General features: G+C 43.5%; 1 protein-coding gene across 5 annotated transcripts in view; it reads left to right on the top strand.

Annotated features, from left to right (window-relative positions):
- GCNT1 (glucosaminyl (N-acetyl) transferase 1) overlaps window positions 1–13,815 on the top strand; it is a 111,234-nt gene that overhangs the window by 33,663 nt on the left and 63,756 nt on the right. For all 5 annotated transcript variants that reach the window (XM_055272216.2, XM_063636982.1, XM_063636981.1 and 2 more), the window contains exon 2: window positions 2,574–3,028. The gene's annotated coding sequence lies outside the window, so the exon portion shown is untranslated. The remainder of the gene's footprint in view (window positions 1–2,573; window positions 3,029–13,815) is intronic.

The following is a 13,815-nucleotide window of genomic DNA, read 5'->3' as shown; positions in this document are numbered from 1 at the left end:
AGCTCACTGCAACCTCTGCCTCCCAGGTTCAAGTGATCCCCCCACCTCAGCCTCCCTTGTAGCTGGGATTACAGGTGCATGGCACCGCGCCAGGCTTATTTTGGTATTTCTAGTAGAGATGGGGCTTCGCCATGTTGGCCAGGCTGGTCTCAAACTCCTAACCTCAGGTGATCCGCCCACCTTGGCCTCCCAAAGTGCTGGGATTACAGGCGTGAGCCACCGTGCCTGGCCTCATTTGTGTTTTTAAAAACGAAAAGAAAAAATGAAAAAAAAAATTTTGTCTGCATTTCCTTAGTAAAGATGGAGGTAAATCGGTTGTTGGTAAAAGCTGTGTGCCTCTTTCTTCAGATTGTGACTCATATTCTTATGACTCTCTCCTCTTTGAATTCTTTGAAAACAGTACACTCCTTGCACTAATATGAATGCATTAGTGAGGAATATAAAATTTATTCAAGATTTTAGAAGGAAGCTAGAAGAGAGAAGTTGTACAGCATGATATCAAGATTGCACTTAAAAATAAACAAGGCTGGGCACATTGGCTCATGCTTGTAATCCCGGTACTTTGGGAGGCTGAGGTGGGCAGATCACCTGAGGTCAGGAGATCGAGACCATCCTGGCCAACCTGGTGAAACCCTGTCTCTACTAAAAATACAAAAAATTAGCCAGGCTTGGTGGCGGGCACCTGTTATCCCAGCTACTTGGGAGGCTGAGGCAGGAGAATCACTTGAACCCAGGAGGCGGAGGTTGCAGTGAGCCAAGATCCCACCGTTGTACTCCAGCCTGGGCAAGAAGAGTGAAACTCCATCTCAAAAATAAAAAATAAGTAAATAAATAAATAAATAAATAAATAACCTTTTGAGGTATCTCATCTCCCAAATCTCTCTTCTTGGCTCAGCCTCTCTTCCTGCTCCTGACCCACATCACCTTCTCTTTGAATTTTCTTCTAAGAGCAGTTCAGTTCAATACCCACACGACTTTCAAAAGTCTTAACCTCACCTACTAGTTAATATAATCTTCAAAGAAATTAAAGGAATTAAATTGAAGACTTTGTTTGCCTTGTGAACAAAAAATTCCCCAGTTCCCAGGTTTCACTAAAGCTGTGATGAATGAAGGTGATATCAATTTACATTTCCCTGATTCATGTTTGCTTACAGGCGAGGAGGAAACCTGGGTTACAGTGGTACCATGTTTCCAGTGTGTCCACATCAGCTTCCAGTCCTTTTCATTATGATGTTGCAACCTGCATGTCCCCCTGCCCTGCGTGGGGCTGAGGTCCTGCACCCACCTGTCTTGTCTCCTTCCTGGTGGTTGCTAGGATCAAAACCCAGAGGGGAGAATGAGCTGTACTCACAGGGGATGACTTGGGGACTGCGTCCAGAAAGTGGCACATCCATAAGAGCTTGTTTAGAGCTACCTAAGAGGAGTCTTCCCTGGTCCCAGACTTGGTTGCACATTAGAATCAGCTGGGGAGCTTTTAAAAATGCCTATGCTGGCCAGGTGCAGTGACTCATGCCTGTAATCCCAGCACTTTGGGAGGTCGAGGCGGGTGGATCACAAGGTCAGGAGATCAAGACCAGCCTGACCAGCATGGTGAAACCCCATCTCTACTAAAAATACAAAAATTAGCTGGGCATGGTGGTGCATGCCTGTAATCCCAGCTACTGAAGAGGCTGAGGCAGGAAAAATTGCTTGAACCCAGGAGGCAGAGGTTGCAGTGAGCCAAGATCACACCACTGCACTCCAGCCTGGGCAACAAAGAGAGACTCCATCTCAAAAAAAAAAAAAAAAAATGCCTATGCCTAGGCCACATTCCAGAGCAATCACATCAGAATCCTTGGTGCAGGACCTAGGCATCAGGATTTTTGTTGTTGTTTGAGACGAAGTCTTGCTCTGTCACCCAGGCTGGAGTGCAGTGGCGCGATCTCAGCTCACTGCAACCTCCACCTCCTGGGCTCAAGCAATTCTCCTGCCTCAGCCTCCAGAGTAACTGAGACTACAGGTGCCCACGACCATGCCTGGCTAATTTTTTTATTTTTAGTAGAGACAGGGTTTTACCATGTTGGGCAGGCTGGTCTCGAACTCCTGACTTCAGGTGATCTGCCCTCCTCGGCCTCTCAAAGTGCTGGGATTATAGGCATGAGCCACCACTGCGCTCAGCCAGCATCAAGATTTGTTAAGTTTCCATAAGTAATTCCAACGGGCAGCAATGGTGAGAACCATCAGACTAGATGATGTACAAAAAGTCCACATTATGCTAAGACGTTATAATAATTTTGTTCAAAACACTTCACATAATTAAATGGGCTATATTTTCATCATACTATCTGTTTCACATGTGGGAAATTTGAGACACAAAGAAAGTGTGAGTCATACTAGACAGACCACAGGTGAACTGTTGAGGAGGGAGAAGCCCCAGTGTCACCTTCCACAGTCCTGCTCCCATTAAGGCCTATGAAATGGAAAATGCAGTGTTATTCTTTGAGGTTTCCTGGGACCAGAAAAAGGTCAGAGACTCTTAATGGGTAATGCAGACAACTGGAATGCAATCATCAGGTATTCATTTCTCTTTTAAGGTTTTACATCTGAAAAAACTGAAACCTGAAGAAGTAAAGCAATCATGATTTTTTAAAAACTTAATAATATGGTTTTGGATTTAAAAAGAAAGAGTGACTCAGAGCTGGGGAAAACACTCACTTGTGATACGGATCAATGTGAAAACAGCTTAACTCTCTTCCATGGCAATTCGCACAGTGTGACTCAGAGACACCTCTCTTCACCAGCTCTGGCTCAGGGGATGTGAAGGTGGAAGCAGAGGTCACAGTGACTTCATCTTAGAAGGACTTAACTGACCATTGCTGGTTTTGAAGATGGAAGAAGGCCCACAGTCAATGAATGAGAGTGGCTTCGAGAAGCTAGAAATGTCAAGGAAATAGATTCTCCTCTAAAGCTCCCAGAAAGAAACACGGTTCTGCTGACACCTTGATTTTAGGCCAGTGAGACCTGCTTCAGACTTCTGACCTACAGAACGGTAAGAAAATAAATTTGTGTTGCTTATAGCTATTCTGTGTGTGGTAGTTTGTTACAGCAGCAATAAGAAACTAACACAGTTGTGACCAGGCACCATGGCTCATGCCTGTAATCCCAGCACTTTGGGAGGCTGAGGTGGGCAGATCACTTGAGGTCAAGAGTTCAAGACCAGCCTGGCCAACATGGCAAAACCCTGTCTCTACTAAAAATACAAAAATTAGCTGGGCTTGGTGGTAGGCGCCCGTAACCCCAGCTACTTGGGAGGCTGAGGCGGGAGAACCGCTTGAACCTGGGAGGCGGGGATTGCAGTGAGCCAAGATCATGCCACTGCACTCCAGCCTAGGCGACAGAGTGAGACTCCATCTCAAAAAAAAAAAGAAAGAAACTAACACAGTGGTTTTATCTGATTATCTGATTATCAGAAGTAGTAAGAGAAATGTGAAAATGGTTCTTAAGTTACAAAGTGCCATATGAAGATAAAGTATTCATTCATTTATTCCCTTATTTATTCATCAAATATTATTGAGCTCCTCCTACTTCGAGCCAAGCACTTTTATAGATGTTGGGAATATACTAAAGCCAAAATGGATTTAAAACAAAACAAACACTGGCCAGGCTCAGTGGCTCATGCCTGTAATCCCAGGCTATATGTGGGGCATGAGAGGAAGCAGGAGACGTCAGGTGAGATACAGCAGTAGCATGGCTGAAGGTGGTAGCAATGGAGGTGGGTAAAAGGGATCCTAATCTGGATATATTTTCAAATAGAGGCTGGGTTCAATGGCTCATGCCTGTAACCCCAGCACTTTGGGGGGCCAAGGCAGGCGGACCACTTGAGCTCAGGAGTTCGAGACCAGCCTGGCCAACATGGTGAAACCCCGTCTGTTAAGACCAGCTCGGTTGGGGAGACCCTAACCCAGCAGTGCTAGAGGAATTAAAGACACACACACAGAAATATAGAGGTATGGAATGGGAAATCAGGGGTCTCACAGCCTTCAGAGCTGAGAGCCTGAACAGAGATTTACCCACATATTTATTAACAGCAAGCCAGTCATTAGCATTGTTTCTATAGATATTAAATTAACTAGAAGTATCCCTTATGGGAAACGAAGGGATGGGCTGAATTAAAGGAATAGGTTGGGCTAGTTAACTGCAGCAGGAGCACGTCCTTAAGGCACAGATCGCTCATGCTGTTGCTTGTGGCTTATGAATGCCTTTAAGCGGTTTTCCACCCTGGGTGGGCCAGGTGTTCCTTGCCCTCATTCCGGTAAACCCACAACCTTCCAGCGTGGATGTTATGGCCATCATGAACATGTCACAGTGCTGCAGAGATTTTGTTTATGGCCAGTTTTGGGGCCAGTTTATGGCCAGATTTGGGGGGACTTGTTCCCAACATCCGTCTCTACTAAAGATACAAAAACTAGCCAGGTGTGGTGGTGCATGCCTATAGTCCCAGCTACTTGGGAGGCTGAAGCAGGAGAATCGCTTGAACCTGGGAGGCGGAGGTTTCAGTGAGCCACTGCACTCCAGCCTGGGCAACAGAGTGAGACTCTGTCAAGAAAGAGAAAGAGAGAAAGAAAGAGAGAGAAAGAGAGAGAGAAAGAAAGAGGAAGGAAGGAAGGAAGGAAGGAAGGAAGGAAGGAAGGAAGGAAGGAAGGAAGGAAGGGTCAAAAGCATTTGTTGAATTGGGTGTGTACTGTGTGAGAAAGAGAGGCAAGACAGATGACTCTAGGAGTTTTTGGCCTGAGCAACTAGATGGAGTTGTCAATGATAAGTCCGGGAGAAGAGTGGGAGAAGCAGGCTCCAGGAGAAGAAGATAAGGAGCTGCGTATTGGACATGTTTGTTTGAAATGCCAATTTTACCTCTAAGGGGAGATGTTAACTAAGCAGTTGGAAACATGAGTCTGGAGTTCTGGGGACAGGTCCAGACTAGAGATAGAAATCAGAGCGATGTCAAGGTTAAATCCAGATGTACTTAACAGAACGAGGTTGGTTGAGGCCATACAGAAGGGCTGTAGAGAAAAAAGAAGAGATCTGAGGCCAGAGTCGTGAAGCTCTGCAGGGTTAAGAGTCCTGGGGGGAGAGGAGGAAACTGAAGGCTGACAAAGAGTGACGAGAACAAAACCACGAGGATTAAGAGTCTGGGTGAGGAAAAAGGGTTTCAAGGTCAAGGAGTGATGATTTGTCTGAAATGCTGCTGAGAGTACAGGTAAAACAAGTTTAGGTAAGTGCCTGCTGGATTTAGAACCGTGGAGCTGAAATGGACAGGGGCAGCTTCCCGAGGCACGGGACTAGCACCTGATTAGAGAGGGTTTAATATAATTTGGAGACACCAGATACAGGCAATTCTTTTGACACAAAACAATCAGGTTCTTCCAGAAATTCCCTTTGCTGTTTTCACAAGGAGGCTGATGCCCTCTTGGGCCCTCTGTGTTGTTCTGGAGACCTCAGCTGTCAGCCTGCTGAGGGCAAGGAACAGGCGACAACCGCAGCACCTTCTTCCCTGACCACAGCAAGGGGGAATGAAGGTCAGTTTTCTATGAAGCAGGAGTCAGTAAACTGCAGCAAACTATGATCACACCTGTTCATTTACATGCTGTCTGTGGCTGCTGTCACACTAGAGGGACACAGGTAAGCGGTTGTGAGAGAATAAATAGCCCACCATGCTTCAAATATTTACTATCTGGCCCTTTCCAGAAAAGGAAAGCTCTGCTATAAATAGAGAATTAGGGCAGTAGCTAAGGAGGAAGGGGTTCAAGAAAGGGTTGTCAAAAGGAGAAATAACATTTTTGTATGCTGATAGGAACGATTCTGTGGAGACAAAAAAGTTGAAGTTGTAGAAGAAAGAATTGCTGGGATGATATTCTCAAGTATAACATCAGAGGATGTTATGCCTGGAATGAGGATCAGGTGCCCCAGTGGAAGGGTTGGCTTTACTAGGAATATAGACACATATGTCTTTCATTATCACTGTATGAAAAGATGTGGTACCTTACACATGAGAGAAATGTAAAGTTTAAACTCTTTGTTTCAGGTTTTCCTTTCCTTTTCCTTTTTTTTTTTTTTTTTTTTTTGACAGTCTCACTGTTTCACCCAGGCTGGAGTGTGCAGTGGCTCAGTCTCGGCTCACTGCAACCTCCACCTCTTGGGCTCAAGCAATTCTTGTCCCTCAGCCTCCCAAGTAGCTGGGATTACAGTTATGTACCACCAAGCCCAGCTAATTTTTGTATTTCTTTTTTAGTACAGATGGGGTTTCAACATGTTGGCCAGGCTGGTCTCGAACTCCCAAGCTCAAGCGATCCACCCGCCTTGGCCTCCCTCAGTTTTTACTTATTAGAATTGGGAAAGATAAAAACTGTGGCTAGGTGGGGTGGCTCACACCTGTAATCCCAGCAATCTGGGAGGCCAAGGTGGAAGGAATGCTTGGGGTCAGGAGTTCGAGACCAGCCTGGACAACTTGGTGAGACTCCTGTCTCTATAAAAAATAGAAAATACAAAAATTAGCCAGACATGGTGGTGTGTGCCTGTTGTTCCAGCTACTCAGGAGGCTGAGGAGGGAGGATCTCTTAAGCCTAGAAGTTTGAGGCTGCAGTGAGCTATGGTCAATGACACCACTGGACTCCAGCCTGGGCAACAGAGTGAGACCCCATTTCATAAATAAATCAATAAATACTATTTTTAAAACCTGTGATAATTTGTTCTGTTGGTGAGTGTGTGGGGGAAACAGGAAGTCACACATTGCTGGTGAGAATGTAAATTGGTACAATTTCTCTGTGGAAGACATGAAGAGTCATCAGGAAGCTTAAGGCCTGGGAGTTCCTAGGGGGATCATCTATCTAGAAAATTTACCCTGGGAAACTGACCTTCAAGTCCCCCTTGCAGAGATTATGCAGGAATGAACTGGAGTGACTCCAGTGCCCTTCTCTGGTCACATAGCTGGGGTCTCCAGAACACATAGAGGGTATAAGAGAAGGAGAGTTTTTGCAGAAGCTGATGGGAGCCAGCACACAGCACCCAGGGAAGTTTGCCCTTGTGGAAAAGATGGCTGCCAAAACTCCAGCTCCATGCAATCTTCTTAGAGTTTAAATTCTCCTGTCCTTTATCAAGGTCTAAGGAACTTGTTTCTTTTGCCTGTGTCTGATGGTATCTATTGCCAATTATCTTCCCCCCCACAGAGGATAAGACCTATCAACTTTTTAAGTGCACATACATTTTGACCAAGCAATACCACTTATGGCAATTAATACTACACATATGTTTTCTATATGTGTGAAGATATTCACTGTAGCATTGTTTATAATAGCAAAAAACTGGAAACAACTGGAATGCCCATTAGGGAACTATTTGAATATCATGGCATAGCCCCTATACTGGATAGACACTGAAAAGAACAAAGAGGCTTTGTATAAACTAATATGGAATGATTTTCCAAATGTGTTAAGTGGGAAGAAGCAAAGTAAAGAACATATATGGGCCAAGCATAGTGGCTTGGTGTTTACTTACATTAGATGTTAGAGATATATGCTGAAGAGGCAGTTTAGGCTGGGCACAGTGGCTCATGCCTGTAATCCCAGCACTTTGGGAGGCTGAGACGGGCAGATCACTTGAGTCCAGGAGTTTGAGGCCAACGTGGCCAACATGGTGATACCTCATCTCTACAAAAAATACAAAAATTAACTAGGCATGGTAGCGTCCACCTGTAATCCCGACTACTTGGGAGGCTGAGGTAGGAGGATTGTCTGAGCCCAGAAGATTGAGGCTGCAGTGAGCTGGGAGCGTGCCACTGCACTCCAGCCTGGGCAGAGTGAAACTCTGTGTCGAAAAAAAAAAAAAAAAAGAACAGATATGGATGGTATGTGGGTATTGCTAAATTGCTTCTTCCTTTTGTTTTTTTCTTTTTCTTCGTTTTCTTTTTTGGAGACAGATCTCACTCTCACCCAGGCTGGAGTGCAGTGGCTTGATCACTGCTCACTGCAGTGTCAACCTCCCGGGCTCATGCGGTCCTTCCACTTCAGCCTCCTAAATAGCTGCGACCATAGGTGTGCGCCACCACGCCCCAGCTAATTTTTATTTTTATTTTTATTTTTTTGTAGAGATAGGTTTCACAATGTTGCCCAGGCTGGTCTTAAACTCCTGGGCTTAAGCGATCGACCTGCCTTAGCCTCCCAAAGTGCTGGGATTATAGGCATGAGCCACCGTGCCCAGCCTAAACTGCCTCTTTAGTATATACCTCTAACATCTAATGTATGTAAACACTAGGGCTGATTTTCACCCCGTTTCTTAACTATTTTATAGTTATGCATGTGATTTTGCATGCTACCACCAGAGGGGGCCTCTGCCACACTTCACGGAATATTTACAAGTCAGTATACAGGATGTTTATTAAATAATTTTTATATCTAGAACATTCTTGTTCATTTAGCATAGGCATTTTGGTGCTCAGCTTAAAAAACGCTCTGTGAGCCCCTTGGCTCATCCATCTTCTTTAGCATGTCAGTCCACGATCCCTGTGTCCAGTACGCCCTGACCTTGTCATCTTCCTTTGCTGTGCTGGATTCCTGAAACTGTGAAAATGCCTCACAACTTCTATGCACTCTCACCCTCAAAACAGTGCATTTAGTGGCATGGCTGCGCCAGCCGTCTTTGTCCAGATGGCTTCCAAATAGGAATCACTGAGTCCAGGAATACTTTGAGAAGCCTGGAGAGCCTCTACTCTTTGAAAGCTTATCATCACTGCAAACTCAGCGAGTCCAGATTTTGCTCAACACATGCTGTCTGCTTTCTGTTTACCCCTCTAGTCTTTACTAACAGACACTTTAAATATATATATATATATACACACACACAGCCAGGCACAGTGGCTCGCGCCTGTAATCCGAGCACTCTGGGAGCCCGAGACAGGCGGATTACTTAAGCCCAGGAGTTTGAGACCAGCCTGGGCAACATGGTGAAACCCTATCTCTACAAAAAATACAAAAATTAGCCAGGTGTGGTGGCACGTGCCTGTAGTCCCAGGTACTTGGGAGGCTGAGGTGGGAGGATGGCTTGAGCCCAGAAGACTGAGGCTACAGTGAGCTGTGATCATGCCACTGCACTCCAGCCTGGGTTGCAGAGTACGACCCCATCTCAAAACAACAACAACAGCAAAAACAATCTTATTGAGGCATGGTTTAATAAAATATAGCTGTTTAGGTGTATAGTTCCATGAGTTCTGACCAACCTACTCACCCAGGCAATTATTACCACAATCAAGATAAAGAACATTTCTATCACCCCAAAAAGTGAATGCCCTCTTCTCCCCACACTCAGCCCCAGCAACAACTGCTCTCCTTTCTGTCACTATAGATTAGATTTGCCTCTTCCAGAATTTTAAATACATAAACATGAATCTAACGGTCTGTACTCTTTCGTGTTTGGCATCTTTATCTCCACATAAGGTCTGCAGATTCACCCATGTTGAAGCGTGAATCAATTTTGCTTTCCTAAATGTCATTCCATTGTATTAATATGATATGCTGCAATTTGTTGATCCATTCAGACAGGTACTTCTTTTAACTTGTTTTTTCTGGTAAACACCCTGATGGGCATCTGCTCACTGTACATGTTATTTTCTTTTGGACAGAAATGCTAAATTTACTATTATTTGTTCATTTATTTTGTGTTTTTCCAAAATGGAAACATCTTTCTGAAACAATGGGAAAGTGATCAGAATATGCCACCCCAGGCTGGATGTGGTGGCAGGGTCTGTAATCCCAGCACTTTAGGAGGCTGAAGTGAGAAGATCCCTTGAGGCCAGGAGTTTGAGACCAGCCTAGGCAATAAAGCAAGACCCTGTCTCTACCAAAAACAAAATAAAATAAATTAGCAGGGCAGGGTAGTGTGTACCTGTAATCCTACCTACCTGGCTCAAGATGACAGTGAGGTATGATCACACTACTACACTCCAGCCTGGGCAACAACAAGCAAGACCCTGTCTCTATAAAAAACAACAAAAAACCAAACAAATAAAATGATAATAGTAAAAGTAAAAAAGAATGTGCCACCTCAAAACATGCCATATTGGCATAAGGATTATTTTGAGCTAAAGGCAAATGAGAAACAGCAGACACAAGCAAAACTCTTTGCCCTCTCTCTTTCTACCTACAAACAGAGCCTAATTTCCCTTTGCAAAGGTGATGCCCTCTCCCATACCAGAATAAGGTGAACAATTCATCTGCATAACACACCTCACTAAACAAGCCTTAATTACCATGCCTTTCCCAATTACCTTCCCACAATTTACCCCCACCAGAGAAGCCCAGCCGCTCCCCATTTCCCTTGTCTAGTAGCTTCCCACACTTTATCACCCTCTGTTAAAATGGTGTATAAGCTCCTGGGTCTAAGCACCTCTTTGGGATTTTCACTTTTTTCTGTGAAGCTTACATATGCAAACAAAATAAACCTTTTTGTTTTTGTTTGTTTGTTTTGTTTTGTTTTTGAGACGGAGTCTCACTCTGTCACCCAGGCTGGAGTGCAATGGTGTGATCTCGGCTCACTGCAACCTCTGCCTCCTGGGCTCAAGTGATTCTCATGCCTCAGCCTCCCAAGTAGCTAGAATTACAGACGCAAACCACCATGCCCAGCTAATTTTTTGTATTTTTTGTACAGACAGGTTTTCGCCATTTTGGCCAGGCTGGTCTTAAACTCCTGACCTCAAGTGATCCGCCAGCCTCAGCCTCCCAAAGCGCTGGGATTACAGGTGTGAGCCACTGCGCCCGGCCCTATTCACCTCTTTTTATAAATTATATGTAACTGATGGTGTGTAAATTCTGTCCTGTCTGGCAATAATTTAATTGGTTCCCACCATCCCTACCCTATGAAAATACCAGTTTTCTTTCCATTTGCAATTCATCTTAACATTCCTTTACTCTGGATAAATCTGTGCTTTTTGACTTTTCCTTTGAAATGGTTATAACATACACCTGATTCCCTCATATCATATGCATAAATTCCTTAACAGATGTGCACTTTTATATTTGCATGAGTCATGATTTTATCTTTTTCTGAAAATTATTTTTTAACAACCCTTACATTGTTTACAATGTTTCGATTCCAAAACCTTTGTGTATTTGTAAAATTTCCTACATAGGATAAATTCCTAGATGAATAGTTGTCAATAAGTATCCGCGTTGTCCAAATGCCTTCTAGAAAGTTTGCAGAAATCTCTACAACAGACAGCAGTATAGGAGTCTGTATTCCTATACCTTCATCTATATTGTGTTTATCAATCTTTTTCAACTTTACCAATCTGATAGGTAAAAAGTGATTTGTAGTTTTAATTTGCATTTCTTCAATTCCTATTGAAATTGAGCATCTTTTTATGTGGATTTCTTCTTTAGTGAAGTATCTTATCATGCCCTTTGCCCATTTTTCGCCTGGTGCATATTTTTATGTAAAATCCCCTTTATTTGAAAAATTAATTTTTGCTTACATACTATTGCATATATTTTCTAGTTTGTTTGACTTTTAACTTTGTTTATGATATATTTTGTTATGCATGCATTTAACATATTTCAGGCTTTACTCTACCTGGAATTTGCATGCTCAGGAGCTACACTTTCTTTTTTTCCTGGACAGTACATTTATGATTGAATTTGCTTTCTCCATCTTCATGCTTTGAAGGTAGTACCTTACTCTTTTATGTCTTCCTCGTGTTCCTTTCAATGTAATTTGATTAAATTTCTAAAACAATTCAAAACTAATTTGTAGCATTTGTCAAAATAAACAAATCTGGATTTAGGCAAGGGGAGACTTTATTCAAAATGATTATTGCAAGAACAGGTTGGGTGGCTATCATAAAAGGATGAGGAGAGCTCTTTAGCCAGTGCTATTTTTCAGGAAAACAAGGCTCTGGCAAAGATCAACACTGTTGACCTCCCTTTTGTTGATGATAAATGAATATTATTCACCACTGAGCAATTCAGATGCAATCCTAAGCCTCCTGCATGGGGTGAGTCAGGGACTAAGAAACAGTCTCCTGGGGACTCTGGTTGGTGTTCCCACAAACCAGTTGAAGCATCTGTTGAAAGGTGGTGGCAAAGATTAGTTGTTTAAAGGCTAGGTATCTTAAAATGAGGAATGCCTACCGTTAAAAAGAGAAATGTTAATTAAAAGGTTTAATATTAAAGGCCAAAGAAATATTAATCTTGGCATCTACAAGCCAAGGAGAGAGGCCTCAGAAAAAAACCAACTCTGCTGACACTCAATTTTGGACTTCCAGCCTCCAGAATTGTGAGAAAACAAAATTCTGTTGTTTAAAGTACCAGTCGATGGTACTTTGTTGACAGATCTAGCAAAGTGATATACCTACAGAGAAAACTATGAAGTAGATAATAAGCTGTCTGTCATATACCAGCATATTGTAGCAGACTAGTCAAGCTTAAGGTCATATATCTTGTGACTTTTTTATAGCCATACACTTCCTTATAGTACAACTTTTCTCTTTCTTTCTTTCTTTCTTTCTTTCTTTCTTTCTTTCTTTCTTTCTTTCTTTCTTCTTTCTTTCTTTCTTCTTTCTTTTTGTTGTTGTTGTTGTTGTTTTGAGATGGAGTCTCACTCTGTCACCCAGGCTGGAGTGCAATGGTGTGATCTCAGCTCACTGCAACCTCTACCTCCTGGGTTCAAGTGATTCTCCTGCCTCAGCCTCCCAAGTAACTGGGATTACAGGCCCCTGCCACCACATCCAGCTAATTTTTGTATTTTTAGTAGAGATGGGGTTTCACCATGTTGGTCAGGCTGGTCTCAAACTCCTGACCTCAGGTGATCCACCCACCTTGGCCTCCTAAAGTGCTGGGATTACAGGTGTGAGCCACTGTGCCTGGCCTATACAACTTTTCAGTGTGGCAAGAATGAACACATCATTAGCAGACCAAAATATATTTAGCCTCTCTGTACTAAAAAAAAAAACGTATGTAAGTTTTAAATTATGCTCCACTATCCTATCTTACTTAAAAATGATCTAGGTATTTATATTAGACCATTCTTGTATTGCTATAAAGAACTACCTGAGTCTGGGTAATTTAAAAGAAAAGAGGTTTAATTGGCTCACAGTTCTGTATGCTGTACAGAAAGCATGGCTTGGGGGGGCCTCAGGAAACTTACAATCATGATGCAAGTTGAAGGGGAAGCCGGTACGTCTTACATGGCCGGAGCAGGGGGAGGAGAGGCAGGGAGGAGGTGCCACATACTTTTAAACAACCAGATCTCATGAGAACTCCATGACAAGACAGCACCAAGGGGATGGTGCTAAACCATTAGAAACCACCTCCATGGTTCAATCACACTCCATCAGGCCCCACTTCCAACACTGGGGACTACAATTTGATATGAGATTTGGGCAGGGACACTGATCGAAACCATATCACCCCCGAAGTGGGAAGGGCTCCCTACCCAGCTAGTTTCCCCTTCAGCCAGACCAGCTGTACCCTACTTAATCTTCAATCTAAGGAGCTTTACCTCCCTGCCAGCCCACAGAACTATTTGAACAAGCCAATTACATCCTCCCATGGAATAAAAGGTTACCTCACTGTGGTGCCATTACTACAAAGCCTGCCTCACACAGCCCCTGCTGCTTCAGTCTGCTTTCAAATGCAATTCCCATGTGGCTCTGCCTGGCATGCAATAACCCCTTAGGCTGTGAGTATGTAACTGAAAAAACTATAGCCAATCTCATCTGTCCAGTACTGGGTGTCATCTGTTCAGCCATCTCCTGTTTAGTGCAGGAGATCCCTGCTTCACCAGTGGTGTGAAGAG

Source organism: Symphalangus syndactylus, chromosome 3 (assembly GCF_028878055.3).
Source record: "Symphalangus syndactylus isolate Jambi chromosome 3, NHGRI_mSymSyn1-v2.1_pri, whole genome shotgun sequence".
Lineage (NCBI taxonomy): Eukaryota > Metazoa > Chordata > Mammalia > Primates > Hylobatidae > Symphalangus > Symphalangus syndactylus.
This window is presented reverse-complemented; position numbering and strand designations above follow the sequence as displayed.